The 17,298-nt window shown below is 43.4% G+C and overlaps 12 pseudogenes; 5 read left to right on the forward strand and 7 right to left on the reverse strand.

The window, feature by feature from the left end:
* The first annotated feature begins 375 nt into the window (after positions 1 to 375).
* Positions 376 to 494, forward strand: LOC148268096 (5S ribosomal RNA; annotated as a pseudogene).
* Positions 495 to 2,282: 1,788 nt separating this feature from the next.
* On the reverse strand, positions 2,283 to 2,401 carry LOC148268097 (5S ribosomal RNA; annotated as a pseudogene).
* A 349-nt stretch (positions 2,402 to 2,750) lies between these two features.
* Positions 2,751 to 2,869, reverse strand: LOC148268098 (5S ribosomal RNA; annotated as a pseudogene).
* A 1,505-nt stretch (positions 2,870 to 4,374) lies between these two features.
* LOC148268099 (5S ribosomal RNA) lies at positions 4,375 to 4,493 on the reverse strand (annotated as a pseudogene).
* Positions 4,494 to 4,842: 349 nt separating this feature from the next.
* Positions 4,843 to 4,961, reverse strand: LOC148268100 (5S ribosomal RNA; annotated as a pseudogene).
* Positions 4,962 to 6,491: 1,530 nt separating this feature from the next.
* Positions 6,492 to 6,610, reverse strand: LOC148268101 (5S ribosomal RNA; annotated as a pseudogene).
* A 350-nt stretch (positions 6,611 to 6,960) lies between these two features.
* On the reverse strand, positions 6,961 to 7,079 carry LOC148268102 (5S ribosomal RNA; annotated as a pseudogene).
* A 798-nt stretch (positions 7,080 to 7,877) lies between these two features.
* LOC148268103 (5S ribosomal RNA) lies at positions 7,878 to 7,996 on the reverse strand (annotated as a pseudogene).
* Positions 7,997 to 9,317: 1,321 nt separating this feature from the next.
* LOC148268104 (5S ribosomal RNA) lies at positions 9,318 to 9,436 on the forward strand (annotated as a pseudogene).
* Positions 9,437 to 9,782: 346 nt separating this feature from the next.
* LOC148268105 (5S ribosomal RNA) lies at positions 9,783 to 9,900 on the forward strand (annotated as a pseudogene).
* Positions 9,901 to 12,145: 2,245 nt separating this feature from the next.
* LOC148268106 (5S ribosomal RNA) lies at positions 12,146 to 12,264 on the forward strand (annotated as a pseudogene).
* Positions 12,265 to 13,075: 811 nt separating this feature from the next.
* On the forward strand, positions 13,076 to 13,194 carry LOC148268107 (5S ribosomal RNA; annotated as a pseudogene).
* The last annotated feature ends 4,104 nt before the right edge of the window (positions 13,195 to 17,298 follow it).

A 17,298-nucleotide genomic window follows, 5' to 3' on the forward strand; every position in this document is an offset into this window, starting at 1 on the left:
CGTAATTTTAATCTATTTTTATTTTTACTTTTATTTTATTAATTTTACTATTATTTTGTATCATTTTATTTTAGTTTATTTTACATTATTTTATTTTAGTTCAAAAGGAAAATTTAGAAAAAAAAATTAGAAAACGATAAAACGGGAGAAAACCAGCTCACAGGAAAAATCCTGTGAGAAAAGGGTTTGCCCGCGCGGGTGCTGGGCACTATGCGTGGATGCACGCCATTCATCTGGGGTGAGTCAAGGCATTGGGACATTTTGCTTGATATTAGAACTAAACGAAGAGGTGCAGTGTGCGCGCATAGCAAAAGAAATGACGGGAAGGGGGAGGGAAGGAGATGGGGCACATGCATTTGTAGCGTGAAATTGTAAGAGTGCGATCATACTAGCACTAATGCACTAGATCCTATCAGAACTTTGCAGTTAAGCGTGCTTGGGTGAGAGTAGTACTAGGATGGGTGACCTCCAAGGAAGTCCTTATGTTGCACCTGTCTTTTTGTAGACGGAGTGTTAAACGTTACGCATGACCGGAGCCATAGTCCGCCGGCATGAGACGCAGTGTCGATGCATTTTGCTTATATTTTTCGTATATTTATTTATAGTCCTCAACGTGATAAGAGTTTTATCACAGGTATTTTACATACTAGAATAATGAAAAACAAGGTGTGGTAGGCGGTCCGTTCATCTGGGCGTGAATCGAACTGGTGGGGCATTTTGCTTGATATTAGAACTTGAAGAAGATGTGCAGTGTGCGTGCACAGTGAAACAAATAATGGGAGAGTGGAGGAAAGGAGAAGGGGTATATGTATTTGCAGCACAAAATGGAACAAGTTCAATCATACCAGTACTAATGCACTAGCTCTCATAAGACCTTCGTAATTAAGTGTGCTTGGGCAAGAGTACTACTAAGATGAGTGACCTCTTGGGAAGTTTTCGTGTTGCACCATTCTTTTTGCAGACAGAGCGTTAGACATTACATGCAAACGGAGCCACGATCTGCCAGTTCATTCGAAAAAGCGAGTCACGGCGCCAGGAAATTTTTATACAATCATTTATAGTCCATCACATGATAAGAGTGTCATTACGAGCATCTTACATAGTAGAACAACAAAAACAGAGGTGCGACGGGTGGTCCGTTCATCTAGGAGTGAGTTAAGGTGCTGAGGCATTTCGCTTGATATTAGAAATAGAAGCAGAAGTGCAATGCGGGCGTATAGCGAAACAAATGATTAGAGGGGGGAAGGAAGGAAAACAAGTATATATATTTACAGCGCAAAATTGAATGGGTGTGATCATACCAGCACTAATGCACTGAATCCCATTAAAAGTCTACATTTAAGCATGCTTAAATGAGAGTAGTACTAGGATGGGTGACCTCTTAGGAAGTTCTTGTATTACACCCGTCTTTTTCGGAGGGAGCGTTAAATGTTATATGCGAACAGAGCCACAGTCTCGTTAAACATTACATGCAAGCAGAGCCACGGTCTGGGCGCTGCAAATACATATACCCTTTTTCTATCCCTTCCCCCTCCCCTTATTTTTTTCGCTGTGCGTGCACACCGCTCCTCTACTTATAGTTCTAATATAGAGCGAAATACCTTGGCGCCTCGACTCACGCCTAGATTAATGGACTGCCCGTCAAACCTCTGTTTTCGTTGTTCTACTATATAAGATACTTATAATAACACTCTTATCCTGTAATGGACTATAAATAAATGCACTAAAAATATTAAGAAAAATACCCCGGCGCTGTGACTCACGCTAGTGGACTGTAGCTCGAGTCGCGTGTAATGTTTAATGCCCCATTCCTAAAAAGATGGGTGCAAAACAAGGACTTTTCAGGAGGTCACACCCATGCTAGTACTACTCTCGCCCAAGCACACTTAATTGTGGGGTTCTTATGGGATTTGGTGCATTAGTGCTGGTATGATCGCACATGTTCCATTCTGCATTGCAAATACATATTTCCCTTTCCTTACCCTCCACTCCACCTCCGTCATTTGTTTTGCTGTGTGAAAACACCAAACCTCTATTTCTTGTTCTAATATCAAGTGAAATGCCCCGGTGACTCGACTCATGCCCAGATGAACGGACCACCCACCGAACCTCATTTTTTATTGTTCTACTATGTAAAATAATCGTAATTACACTCTTATCACGTGGTGGACTATAAATGAATGCACGAAAAATATTAAGAAAAATGCCCTGGCACCATTACTCACATTGGTAGACTGTGGCTCCGGTCGCGCATAACATTTAAAGCCTCGTCCACAAAAAGACAGGTGCAACACGAGGTCTTCCTAGGAGGTCACCCATCCTAGTATTACTCTCGCCGAAGCATGCTTAACTATAGAGTTCAAATAGGATCCAGTGCATTAGTGTTGGTGTGATTGCACCCACCCTATTTAGCATTGTAAATACATCTGCATGTTCTCCTTCCCTCCCACTCCCGTAATTTGTTTCGTTGTGCGCGCACACCGCACCTCTACTTCTATTTCTAATATCAAGCAAAATGCTCTGTCAGCTCGACTCACGCCAAGATGAATAGACCATCTGCCGCATCTCATTTTTCATTGTTCTACTATATAAGATGCTTGTAATAACACTCTTATCACATTGAGGACTATAAATGAATGAATAAAAAATATTAAGCAAAATGCTCCGGCGCTGCAACTCACATTTGTGAATGAACCAGCAGACCGTGGCTCTGGTCGTGTGTAACGTCTAACACCCCGTCTACCAAAAGACGGGTGCAACACAAGGACTTCTAAGTAGGTCACCCATCCTAGTTCTACTCTCTCCCAAGCACGTTTAACTATAGAGTTCTGATGGGATCCGGTGCATTAGTGCTGGTATTATCACACCCATCATATTCTGCGCTGTAAATATATATACCCCTTCTCATTTCCTCCCCCCTCTAATCATTTATTGTGCTGTGCACACGCACCGCACCTCTACTTCTAGTTCTAATATCAAGAAAATGCTCCGTGCGGCTTGACTCACGCCCGGATGAACGAACTGCCCACCGTACCTTTGTTTATATTATTCTACTATGTAAGATACTCGTAGTGATACTCTTATCACGTGGTGGACTATAAAAGAATGCCCAAAAAATATTAAGTGAAATGCCCTGGCACCGCGACTCACGTTTGCAAATGAACTGGAGGACCATGGCTTTAGTTGCACGTAACTTTTTATGCTTCGTCTGTAAAAAGATGGGTGCAACATGAGTACTTTTCTGGAGGTCACCCATCCTAGTACTACTCTCAATAAAGCACGCTTAACTGTGGTGTTATGACGGGATCCAGTATATTAGTGCTAGTTTAATCGCACCTTTCTTATTCCGCACTATAAATGCACACACTCGTTCTCCTTCCCTCCCCTTCCCGTTATTTATTTCGCTGTGTGTGCACATCGCACCTCTACTTCTAGTTCTAATATCAAGCGAAATACCCTAGCGCCTCGACTTACACCTAGATTAACGGATCGACCGTCGCACCTCTGTTTTCGTTGTTCTACTATGTAAAATACTCGTAATAACACTCTAATCATGTAGTGGACTATAAATGAATACATGTGCCTATTTTGCGGTGCAATTGCATGTGTCCCTTCTCTTTCCCTCCCCCCTCCAATCATTTATTTCTCTGTGCACGCACACCTCACCTTTGCTTCTAGTTCTAATATTAAGGAAAATGACCCGGTGCCTCGACTCATGCTCAGATGAACGGATCGCCCACCGCACCTCTGTTTTTGTTGTTCTACTAATTAAGATGCTCGTAATGACACTCTTATCATGTGGTGAACTATAAATGAATGCACAAAAAATATTAAGTAAAATTCCATGACGCTGCAACTCACGATGGCAGACTTTGGCTCTGGCCGCGCGTAACGTTTAACGCTTCGTCTAAAAAAAGATGGGTGCAAAATGAGGACTTCCCAAGATGTCACCCATCCTAGTACTACTCTCTCCTAAGCATGCTTGACTGGCAGAGTTCTGATGTGATTCGGTGCATTAGTGTTGGTATTATCGCACTCCTCCTAGCCTGCGCTGCAAATACATATTCCCTTTCTTCTTCCTCCCCCATCTTGTCATTTGTTTCGCCGTCGTGCACAACGCACCTCTACTTCTAGTTCTAATATCAAGTGAAATGCCCCAGTGCCTCGACTCACGCCAAGATGAACAGGCTGCCCGTCGAACCTCATTTTTTGATTTGCTACTATGTAAGATGCTCGTAATGATACTCTTATCACGTGGTGGACTATAAATAAATTCACAAAAAATATTAAGCAAAATGCCCCGGTACTGCGACTCACACAAACGGACTGTGGCTCCGGTCGCGAGTAACATTTAACGCCGCCTCCACAAAAAGACAAGTGCAATATAAGAACTTCCCAGGAGGTAACCCATCTTAGTACTACTCTCGCCCAAACACACTTTACTACGGAGTTCTGATGGGATCCAGTGCATTAGTGTTGGTATGACTGCAACCGTCCCATTCTGCGTTGCAAATACATATACCCCTTCTCCTTCCCTCCTCCCTCTCATAATTTGTTTTGCTGTGCACGCACACCGCACCTCTGCTTCTAGTTCTAATATCAAGTGAAATGCCCTTATGCCTCGACTCACACCCAGATGAACGGACTGTCGCCGCACCTCTACTTTTGTTGTTCTACTATATAAGATACTTGTAATGACACTCTTATCACGTGGTGGACTATAATTTAATAAACGAAAAATATTAAACAAAATGCCTCGGCCCCGTAACTCACATTTGTGAATGAATCGGCAGACCATCGCTCCTGTCCCACGTAACGTTTAACTCGCTGTCTGCAAAAAGAAGGGTGCAACACAAGGATTTCCCAGGAGGTCACCCATCCTAGTACTACTCTCGCCCAAGCACGCTTAACTAAAGAGTTCTGATAAGATCTAGTAAATTAGTGCTAATATATTCGCACCCTTTCCATTTTGCGCTGCAAATACATATACCCCTTCTCCTTCCCTCGTCTCTCCAGTCATTTGTTTTGCTATGCACGCACACCGTACCTCTGCTTCTAGTTCTAATATCAAGCAAAATACTCTGACACACTAATGCTCTGTCCGTAGAAAAAAGGGTGCAATACGAGGACTTCCCAAAAGGTCACCCATCCTATTACTACTCTCACCTAAGTACACTTAATTACAGAGTTTTTATGTGATCCGATACACTAATGCTAATATGATCACTCCCGTTCCACTCTGCGCAGTAAATACATATACCCCTTTTCTATCCCTCCCCCCTCCTGTCATTTATTTCGCTGTTCGTGCACACCGCACCTTTGCTTCGAGTTCTGATATAGAGCAAAATGCCCCGGTGCCTCGGCTCACGCCCAGATTAACTGACCGCCCACCGCATCTCTGTTTTCGTTGTTCTACTATGTAAAATACTCGTAATGACACTCTTATCTCATTATGGATTATAAATAAATGCACAAAAAATGTTAAGAAAAATGTCCCTACGCTGCGACTCACGTCAACGAATGAACCGACAGACCATGTCTCCGGTCACGTGTAACGTTTAATTTCTTGTCTGCAAAATGACGAGTGCAACACAATGAATCCAAGGATCGCCCATCCTAGTACTACTATTGCCCAAGCATGATTAACTGCGGAGTTTTGATAGGATTCGGTGCATTAGTGCTGGTATGATGGCACCCGTTCCATTTCGCGCATCAAATACATATACTCCTCTTTCTCTCCCCACTCCCATCATTTGTTTTGCTGTGTGCGTACACCGTACCTGTGCTTCTAGTTCTAATATAGAGCAAAATGCCCCGACACCTCAACTCACACCAAGATGAACAGACCACCCGCCGTACCTCTTTTTTCATTATTCTATTATGTAAGATACTCGTAATGACACTCTTATCACGTGCTGGACTATAAATGAATGCATAAAAAATATTAAGCAAAATACCCTAGCGCTGTGACTCACGTTGGTGGACTATGGCTCCAGTTGCGTGTAACGTTTAATACCCCGTTCTTAAAAAGACGGGTGCAAAATGAGGACTTTCTAGTAGGTCACACCCATGCTAGTACTACTCTCGCCCAAGCACACTTAACTGTGGAGTTCTGATGGGATCCAGTGCATTAGTGTTAGTATGATCGCACTGGTTCCATTCTATGTTGTTAATACATATACCCCTTCTCTTTCCCTCCCCCCTCACGTCATTTGTTTCATGATGCGCGAACACCGCACTTATGCTTCTTGTTCTAATACCAAGTGAAATGCCCCAGTGACTCTACTCACACCCAGATGAACGAACCACCCGCCGAACCTCATTTTTTATTGTTCTACTATGTAAAATAATCGTAATTACACTCTTATCACATGGTTGACTATAAATGATTGCACAAAAAATATTAAACAAAATACCCCAGTGCCGTTACTCACGCTGGTAAACTGTGGCTCTGGTCGCGCATAACCTTTAATGCCCCCTTCACAAAAAGATGGGTGCAACACGAGATCTTCCCAGGAGGTCGCCAATCCTAGTATTACTCTCACCCAAGCATGCTTAACTATAGAGTTCAGATGGAATTCGGTGCATTAGTGCTGGTGTGATCGCACCCACCCTATTTTGCGCTGCAAATACATCTACCCATTCTCCTTCCCTCCCCCCTCCCATCATTTGTTTTGCTTTGCATGCACACTGCACCTCCGCATATATTTCTAATATCAAGCGAAATGCTCCTGTGGCTTGACTCACACCCAGATGAATGGACTGTTCGTCGCACCTCATTTTTTATTGTTCTACTATGTAAGATGCTTGTAATAACACTCTTATCATATGGTGGATTATAAATAAATACACAAAAAATATTAAGCAAAATGATCCGGTGCCGCGACTCACATTTGTGAATGAATCGGTGGACCGTGGCTATGGTCGTACGTAACGTCTAACACTCCTTCTGTAAAAAGATTGGTGCAAAACGAGAACTTCGAAGGAGGTCACCCATCTTAGTACTATTCTCGCCCAAGCACGCTTAACTGTGGAGTTCTGTTTGGATCTGGTGAATTAGTGCTGGTATGATCGCACCCATTCTATTCCACACTACAAATATATATACCCCTCTATTAATTTGTTTCATTGTGCGCGCACAACGCACCTCTACTTATACTTCCAATATCAAGAAAAATGCCCCGCGCGGCTCGACTCACACCCAGATGAATGAACTACCCGCCGCACCTTTGTTTCTGTTGTTCTACTATGTAAAATACTTGTAATGATACTCTTATTACATAGTGGACTATAAAAGAATGCACAAAAAATATTAAACAAAGTGCCCCGGTGCTGCGACTCATTTTTATGAATGAACTGGCAGACTATGGCTCCAGTCACGCGTAACGTTTAAAGCTCCATCTGTAAAAAGATGGGTGCAACACGAGTACTCTTCAAGAGGTCACCCATCCTAGTACTACTCTCGACAAAGTATGCTTAATTGTGGAGTTCTGATGGAATTCGGTATATTAGTGCTAGTTTTATCACACCCGTCTCCATGCTATAAATGCATATATTTGTTCTACTTCCCTCCCCACTCCTGTCATTTGTTTAGCTGTAGGTGCAGACCACACCTCTGCTTCTAGTTCTAATATCAAGAAAAATTCTCTAGCACGTCGACTCATGCCCAGATGAACAGACTACCCACCGTACCTCTGTTTTTGTTGCTCTACTATTTAAGATACTCGTAATAACACTCTTATCATGTGATGGAATATAAATGATTGTACGAAAAATATTAAGCAAAATGCCCTGGTGTCGCGACTCACGTTGGCGAATGAACTAGCAGACTGTGTCTCCGATCGCATGTAACATTTAACGCCCGGTCTGCAAAAAGACAGGTGCAACATGAGAACTTCCCAGGAGGTCACCCATCCTAATACTACTCTCATCCAAGCACGCTTAACTACAGAGTTCTGATGGGATCTGGCATAGTAGTTCTATTATAATCGCACCTGTGCCATTTTACGTTGCGAATACATGTGCCCGTTCTCCTTCCCTCCCCTGTCCCATCATTTGTTTCACTTTGCGTGTGCATCTCACATGTGCTTCTAGTTCTAATATCAGGTAAAATGCCCTGCGTCTCGACTCACGCCCAGATGAGCGGACCTCCCACTGCACCTCTTTTTTTATTTTTCTATTATTTAACATTCTCGTAATGACACTCTTATCATGTGTTGGACTATAAATGAATGCATAAAAAATATTAAGCAAAATGTCCCGGCGCCACAACTCACTCCAGCGAATGAACTAGCGGATCATGGCTCCGGTCGCACATAAAGTTTAACGCCCCATCCACAACAAGACAGATGCAACACAAGGACTTCCCAAAAGGTCATCCATATTAGTACTACTCTCGCCTAAGCACGTTTAGCTACGAGTTCTTATGGGATTCGACGCAAAAAAAAATATTAAGCGTGCTTTGACGAGAGTAGTACTAGGATGGTTGATCTTCTAGGATGGCTAATCATCTTTTTGCAAATTGGACGTTAAAAGTTATGCACGACTAGAGCCATAGTTCGCTGTTGTGAGCCGCGATGCCAGGGCATTTTACTTAATATTTTTTGTGCATTCATTTATAGTCCATCACGTGATAAGAGTGTTATTACGAGCATCTTACATAGTAAAATAACAAAAAATGAGGTGTGGGTGGTGGTCCGTTCATCTGTGCATAAGTCGAGGCGTTAGGTTATTTCACTTGATATTAGAACTAGAATAAAAGGTGCAGTGTGCGCGCACACTAATACAAATGATAGAAGGGGGGATGGAAGGAGAAAGGGGTATAAGTATTTACAGTGCAGAATGGAACGGGTGCGATCATAGCAGCTCTAATGCACTGGATTCCATCAGAACTCCGCAGTGAAACGTGCTTTGGCGAGAATAGTACTAGGATGTGTGATCTCCTGAGAAGTCCTCGTGCTACACCTCTCTTTTTGCAAACAGGGCGTTAAACGTTACGTGCAACCTGAGCCACAGTCTGCTGGTTCTTTTACAAATGTGAGTTGCAGCACCGGGGCATTTTGTTTAATATTTTTTGTGCATTCATTTATAATCTTCCACGTGATAAGAGTATTATTAGGAGCATTTTATATAGTAGAATAATAAAATATGAGGTATGGCTAATGGTCCGTTCATCTGAGCGTGAGTCGAGCCATCAGGGTATTTTGTTTGATATTAGAACTAGAAGTAGAGGTGCGGTCTGCGCATATAGTGAAACAAATGATGGGAGGGGGGAGGGAAGGAGAAGGGGTACATATCTTTGCAGCGCAAAATTTGACTCGTGCGATCATACCAGCACTAATGCACTGGATCTCATCAGAACTCCGTAGTTAAGTATGCTTGGGCGAGAGTAGTACTAGGATGGGTGACCTCCTAGGAAGTCCTCGTGTTGCACCCATCTTTTTGTGGATGGGGCGTTAAACGTTACGTGCAATCGGAGACACCGTCCGTCGGTTCATTCCTCGGTATGAGTCGTAGCACTGAGACATTTTTCTAAATATTTTTTGTGTATTCATTTATAGTTCATCACATGATAAGAGTGCTATTACGAGTATATTACATAGTAAAACAACAAAAATAAAGGTGCGGTGGGCCGTCCGTTCATCTAGGTGTGAGTCAAGGCAGCGAGGCATTTCGCTTGATATTAAAACTAGAAGTAGAGGTGCGGTGTGTGCGCACAGGGAAACAAATAATGGGAGGGGAGAAGGAGAACGGGTATATACATTTGTAGTTCGAAATGGGACGGGTGTGATCATACCAGGACTAATACACTGGATCCCATTAGAACTCCGCAGTCAAGGTGCTTGGGCTAGAGTAGTACTAGGATGGCTGACCTCCTGCGAAGTCCTTGTGTTGCACCCGTATTTTTTGGGACCGGACATTAAAATTTACGCACGACCAGAGCCACAATCCGCCGGCATGAGTTGGGGCATCAGGACATTTTGCCTAATATTTTTCGTACATTCATTTATAGTCCACCGCGTGATAAAAGTGTCATTACGAGCATCTTACATAGTAAAACAATGAAAACAAATGTGCAGCCTTAACTCTGTTCATCTGGGCATGAGTTGAAGCGCCGGAGCATTTTGTTTGATATTAAAACTAGAAGCAGAGGTGCGGTGTGTGTGCACAGCGAAAAAACTGACGAGAGGGGGGAGGGAACTAGAAGTGTTATTTACATTTATAGTGTGAAATGGGACGGGTGCGATGATACCACCATTAATGCACCAAATCTGATCAGAACTCCACAGTTAGCGTGCTTGGACGAGAGTAATATTAGGATGGGTGACCTCCTGGAAAGTACTCGTGTTGCACTCGTCTTTTAACGGACGGGGCATTAAACATTATGTGCAACCGGAGCAACGATCTGCCAGTTTATTCACTGGCATGAATTGCGGCGCTGGGGCTTTTTGCTTTATCTTTTTCGTGCATTCATTTATAGTCCACCACGTCATAAGAGTGTCATTACGAGCATCTTAGATAGTAGAACAATGAAAATAAAGGTATGGCCTATGGTCCGTTCATTTGGGCACGAGTAGTACTAAGATGGGTGACCTCTTAGGAAGTCATCGTGTTACACGTGTCTTTTTTCAGACGGGGCATTAAACGTTACGCGCGACTGGAGACACGGTCCACTGGTTCATTTCCCGATGTGAGTCGCAGCGCCAGGGCATTTTGCTTAATATTTTTCATACATTCATTTATAGTCCATCACATGATAAAAGTGTCATTACAAGTATCTTACATAGTAGAACAATGAAAATAGAGGTGCGTTAGGTGGTCCGTGTCCGTTTATCTGGGCATGAGTCGAGGCACCAAGGAATTTCGCTTGATATTAAAACTAGAAGTAGATGTGCAATGTGCACGCACAATGAAACAAATGATGGGAGGGAGGAGGGAAGTAGAAGGGGTACATGTATTTACAACGCAAAATGGGACTAGTCTAACCATATAAGCACTAATGCACCGAATCCCATTAGAACTCCACAGTCAAGCATGCTTGAACGAGAGTAGTACTAGAATGGCTGACCTCCTAGGAAGTCCTCATGTTGTACCCATCTTTTTGCAGATACGACGTTAAACGTTACGCGCGACTGGACCCACTATCCGCCAATTCATTTGCAAACGTGAGTCGCGGCGCCAAGGCATTTTGCTTTATCTCTTTTGTGCATTCATTTATATTCCACCACGTGATAAGAGTGTTATTACGAGCATTTTATATAGTAGAATAATGAAAATAGAGGTGCGGTGAGTGGTTCGTTCATCTGGACGTTAGTCGAGGCGCTAGGCCATTTTGCTCTATATTAGAACTAGAAGCAGAGGTGAGGTTTGCACGCATAATGAAACAAATGACGGGAGGGGGGAGGGAAAAAGAAGGGGTATATGTATTTGCAACGCAGAATGGAACGGGTGCGATCATACCAGTATTAATGCACCAGATCCCATCTGAACTCCGCAGTTAAGCACGCTTCGGCGAGAGTTGTACTCGAATGGGTGATCTCTTGGGAAGTCTTTATGCTGGGCCCGTCTTTTTATAGACATGGCGTTAAACATTACCAATGAGTGGAGTCACGGTCTACCAGTTCATTGGTAAACGTGAATCGCAGCGGTGGGGCATGTTGCTTAATATTTTTTGTGCAATCATTTATAGTCCACTACATGATAAAAGTATCATTACGAGTATCTTACATAGAAGAACAAAGAAAATATAGGTGTGGCAGGCGGTCCATTCATGTGGGCCTTAGTCGAGGCACAGGGGCATTTCCCTTTATATTAGAACTAGAAGCAGAGGTGAGGTGTGCGAGCACAGTGAAATAAATGATGGGAGGGGTAAGGGAAGGAGAAAGGGCACATGCATTTGTAGCGTGGAATGGGATGGGCTATAGTACATTATAAGAGTGTCATTATAAGCATCTTAATTAGTATAACCACAAAAAAAGAGGTGCGGCGAGTGATTCGTTCATCTCGGCACGAGTCGAGGCGCCGTGGTATTTTGCTTGATATTAAAACTAGAACCACAGGTGAGTTGTGCGCGCACAGTGAAACAAATGATGGGAGAGGGGAGGGAAGGAGAAGGGGCACATGCATTTGCAGCGTGGAATGAGACAGGTGCGATCATATCAGCACTAATGCACCGGATCCCATCAGAACTCCGCAGTCAAGTGTGCTTGGGCGATAATACTGCTAAGATGAGTGACCCCATGGGAAGTTCTCGTGTTGTACCTATTTTTTTGCGCACGGGGTGTTAAAAGTTACGCGTGACTGGGACCACAGTCTGCTGGTGCATTGGCAAACGTGAGTCGCAGCGCCGAGGCATTTGGCTTAATATTTTTTGTGCATTTACTTATAGTCCACCATGTGATAAGAGTGTGATTACGAGCATCTTACATAATAGAATAACAAAAAATGAGATACGGTGGATGGTTCATCTGGGCGTGAGTCGAGCCACCAGAGCATTTAGTTTAATATTAGAACTAGAAACAGACGTGCGGTGTGTGCACAGAGTGAAATAAATGATGGGAGGTGGGAGGGAAGGAGAAGGGGCACATGTATTTGCAAGGCAAAATGGGATCAATACGATCATACCAGAATTTATCCACAAGATCCCATCAGAACACTGTAGTTAAGAGTGCCTCAGTGAGAATAGTACTAGGATGGGTGATCTCCTGGGAAGTCCTCGTGTTACACCCGTCTTTTTGCAGATAAGGCATTAAACATTACGCACTACCGGAGCCACAGTTCACCAGTTTATTCGCAAATGTGAGTCGCGGCGCTGGAACATTTTGTATAATATTTTTCATGCATTCATTTATAGTCCACCACGTGATAAGAGGGTAATTACGAGGATCTTTCATAGTAAAATAGAAATAGAGGTGCGGCTAGTGGTTCATTCATCTTGGCGTGAGTCGAGCTGCCAGAACATTTCGCTTGGTATTAGAACTAGAAGCAGAGGTGCGGTGTGCATGCACAGTGAAGCAAATGATGGGAGGGAGAGGGAAGGAGAAGGGGTATATGCATTTGCAACGCAAAATGGGATAATTGTGATCATACCAGCACTAATGAACCAGATCCCACAAGAACTCTGTAGTTAAACGTGTTTGGGCGAGAGATGTACTAGAATGGGTGACCTCTTGGGAAGTCTTTGTGTTGCACCTGTCTTTTTTTAGACGGGGCATTAATTGTTATGCACTACTGGAGCCACACTCATTTTTAGTTATAATATCAAGCGAAATGTTCTGGCGTCTCAACTCACGCCCAGATGAATAGACCACTTGTCATACGTCTATTTTTGTTGTTTTACTATTCAAGATGCTCGTAATCACACTCTTATCACATGGTGGACAATAAATGAATGCACGAAAAAGATAAAAAAAAATGCCTCGGCGCCGTGACTCACATTTGCCAATGAACTAGCAGACTATGGGTCCAGTTGGGCGTAATGTTTAACGCTCTGTCTGCAAAAATACGGGTGCAACACGAGAACTTCCCAGGAGGTCATTCTTGTTAGTACTACTCTCCCTCAAGCACGCTTGACTGCGGAGTTCTGATGGGATCTGATGAATTAGTGCTGGTATGATCGCACCTATTCCATTATGCGCTGTAAATACGTATACCCCTGCTCATTCCCTCCCCTTCCCATCATTTGTTTCGCTGTGCGCGCACACCACACCTCTACTTCTAGTTCTAATATTAAGCGAGATGCCCCGGTGCCTCGACTTACACCAAGATGAACAGACTGCCCATCACATCTCTATTTTCATTGTTCAATTATGTAAGATGCTCATAATGACACTTTTATAACGTGGTGGATTATAAATGAATGCGTGAAAAATATTAAACAAAATGCCCAAGCGCTGTGACTCACATTTGTGAATGAACCGGCAGACTATTGCTCTGACCGCACGTAATGTTTAATGTTCTGACCCCAAAAAGACTAGTGCAACACGAGAACTTCCCAAGAGGTCACCCATCTTAGTACCACTCTCGACTAAGCGTGCTTAACTGTGAAGTTCTGATCAGATCCGGTGCATTAGTGTTGATATGATCACACCTTTCTAATTTCGTGCTCAAATGCATGTACCCTTCCTTCCCTCACCCCTCCCATTATTTGTTTCAATGTGCGCGCACACCGCACCTCTTCTTCTAGTTTTAATATCAAGCAAAATGCCACAGCGCCTCGACTCACACCCAGATGAACGGATCGCCTGCCGAAGCTCTATTTTTGTTGTTTTACTACGTAATATGCTCTTAATAACACTCTTATCATGTGGTGGACTATAAATGAATGCACGAAAAATATTAAGCAAAAATGCTCCGACGCCACGACTCACGTTTGCGAATGAACCGGCAGACCGTTGCTCCAGTTGGGTGTAACGGTTAATGCCTTGTCTACAAAAAGATGGGTATAACATGAAAACTTCCCAGGAGGTCACCAATCTTAGGACTCTCATCCAAGCACGCTTAACTACTGAGTTATGATGGGATCCGATTTATCAGTGCTAGTATGATCGCACCCTTTTCATTTTTCACTGCAAATACATATACCCCTTTTCGTTCCCTCTCCCTTCCCGTCATTTGTTTCGTTGTGCGCACACACCTCTTTTTTCAGTGTTTTACTATATAAGATACTCGTAATGATACTCTTATCATGTGGTTGGCTATAAATGAATGAACAAAAAAAAATGAAGCAAAATGCTCCAGTGCCGCGACTAACGTTTGTGAATTAACTAGCGGACCATTGGTACAGTCACGAGTAGTGTTTAATGCTCCATCCGTAAAAAAAGGGCACAACTCGAGGACTTCCCAGGGGGTCACCCATCCAAGTACTACTCTCGCCCAAGCATGATTAACTGCAATGTTCTTATGGGATCCTGTGCATTAGTCTGGTATGATCGCACCTGTCCAATTCCATGCTGCATATACATATACCCCTTCTCCTTCCCTGCCCCCTCCCGTAATTTGTTTCACTGTACGCGCACACCTCACTTCTGCTTCTAGTTTTAATATCAAGCAAAATGCCCCGACTCCTCGACTCACGCCCAGATGAACAGACCGCTCGCTGCACCTCTGTTTTCATTATTCTACTAATTAAGATGCTCGTAATGACACTCTTAACATGTGAAGGACTATAAATGAATGCACAGAAAATATTAAGCAAAAATACCCCACCGCCACGACTCACATCGGCGGCCTGTGTCTCCAGTCGTGCGTAAAATTTTACATCCCGTTCATAAAAAGACAGGTGTAACATGAGAACTTCCCACAAGATCACCCATCCTTGTACTACTCTCGCCCAAACACGCTTAATTGTGGGTTTCTGATTGGATCTGGTGTATTAGTGCTAGTATGATCACACCTCTCCCAATCTACACTGCAAATACATATACCCCTTCTCGTTCCCTGCCCCCTCCCGTCATTTGTTTCGTTGTGCATGCACACTGCACCTCTGCTTCTAGTTCTAATATCAAGCGAAATGGCCCAGCACCTTAATTCATGTCTAGATGAATGGACCGCCCGCTATACCTTATTTTTCGTTCTTCTACTATGTAAGATGCTCGTAATGACACTCTTATCACGTGGTGGATTATAAATGAATTCATGAAAAATATTAAGCAAAATGCACCGGTGTCGCAACTAACACTGGCGGACTATGGCTCTGGTTACACGTAACGTTTATCGCCCTGTCTGCAAAAAGACTGGTACAACACGAGGACTTCCCAGTAGATCACCCACACTAGTACTACTCTCACCCAAGCACGCTTAACTGTGGAGTTATGATGGGATCTGGTATGTTAGTGCTAATATGATCGATCCGCCTATTTATGCGCTACAAATACATATACCTGTTCTCCTTCTCTCCCTACTTCCATCATTTGTTTCGTTGTGCGCGCACACCGCACCTCTGCTTCTAGTTTTAATATCAAGTGAAATGCCTTGGCCCCTCGACTCACGCTTAAATAAACGAACTGCCCGCCGCGCCTCTATTTTCGTTGTTCTACTATATAAGATACTCGTAATGACACTTTTATCTCGTTATAGACTATAAATGACTGCACGAAAAATATTAAGCAAAATTTTCCTATGCCATGACTCACGTTGGAAAATGAACCGGCGAACCGTGTACTTGGTCGTGAGTAATTTTTAACACCCCTTCCACAAATAGACAGGTGCAACACGAGGACTTTCTAGGAGGTCACCCATCCTAGTATTATTCTCGCCCAAGCACGCTTAAGTACGGAGTTCGATCTAGTGCATTAGTGCTAGTATAATCGTAACCCTTCCCTTTTCTCGTTGCAAATACATATACCCCTTCTCCTTCCCTCCCCTTTTTCGTCATTTGTTTCGTTGTACGTGCACACCGCATCTTTCCTTCTAGTTTAAATATCAAGCGAAATGTTTCGGTACCTCAACTCATGCCCAAATGACTGTGGCTCCGATCCTGCGTAACATTTAATGCCCCATCCGTAAAAAGACGAGTGTAACATGAAAACTTCCTATAAGGTCACCCATCTTAGTACTACTCTTACCCAAGCACGCTTACTGCAGGGTTCTGATGGGATTTGGTGCATTAGTGCTGGTATGATCGCACCTCTCCCAATCCACGCTGTAAATACATATACCCCTTCTCCTTCCCTCCCCCCTCCCGTCATTTGTTTCGCTGTGCGCGCACACCGTACCTCTACTTCTAGTTCTAATATCAAGTGAAATGCCCCAATGCCTCGACTCATGCCCAGACGATTAGACCACTTGCCACACCTCTATTTTAACTTTTCTACTATTTAAGATGCTTGTAATGATACTCTTATCACATTGTGGACTATAAATGAATTGAAAAAAAATATTAAGAAAAATGTCTTGACACTGGACTCATGCAGATAAATTAATCATCGGACCGTGGCTCAGGTTGTGTATAATGTTTAACGCCCCATCAGCAAAAAGACAGGTGCAACACGAGGACTTCTCAAGAGGTCACCAATCCTAGTGCTACTCTCACCCAAGCACGCTTAACTGCACAGTTCTGATGAGATCAGATGTATTAGTATTGGTATGATCGCACATGTTCCATTTTGTGCTGCAAATACATAAACCCCTTCTCTTTCCCCTCCCTCCCGTTATTTATTTCGTTGTGTGTGCACACTACACTTCTCCTTCTAGCTCAAATATCAAGTAAAATGTCTCGGCGCCTCAACTCACGCCTAGATAAATGGACTGCCAGCTGCACCTCTATTTTCATTGTTTTACTATGTGAGATGCTCACAA

This window comes from Carica papaya, chromosome 3 (assembly GCF_054855325.1).
Source record: "Carica papaya isolate Zhongbai chromosome 3, ASM5485532v1, whole genome shotgun sequence".
Classification (NCBI taxonomy): domain Eukaryota; kingdom Viridiplantae; phylum Streptophyta; class Magnoliopsida; order Brassicales; family Caricaceae; genus Carica; species Carica papaya.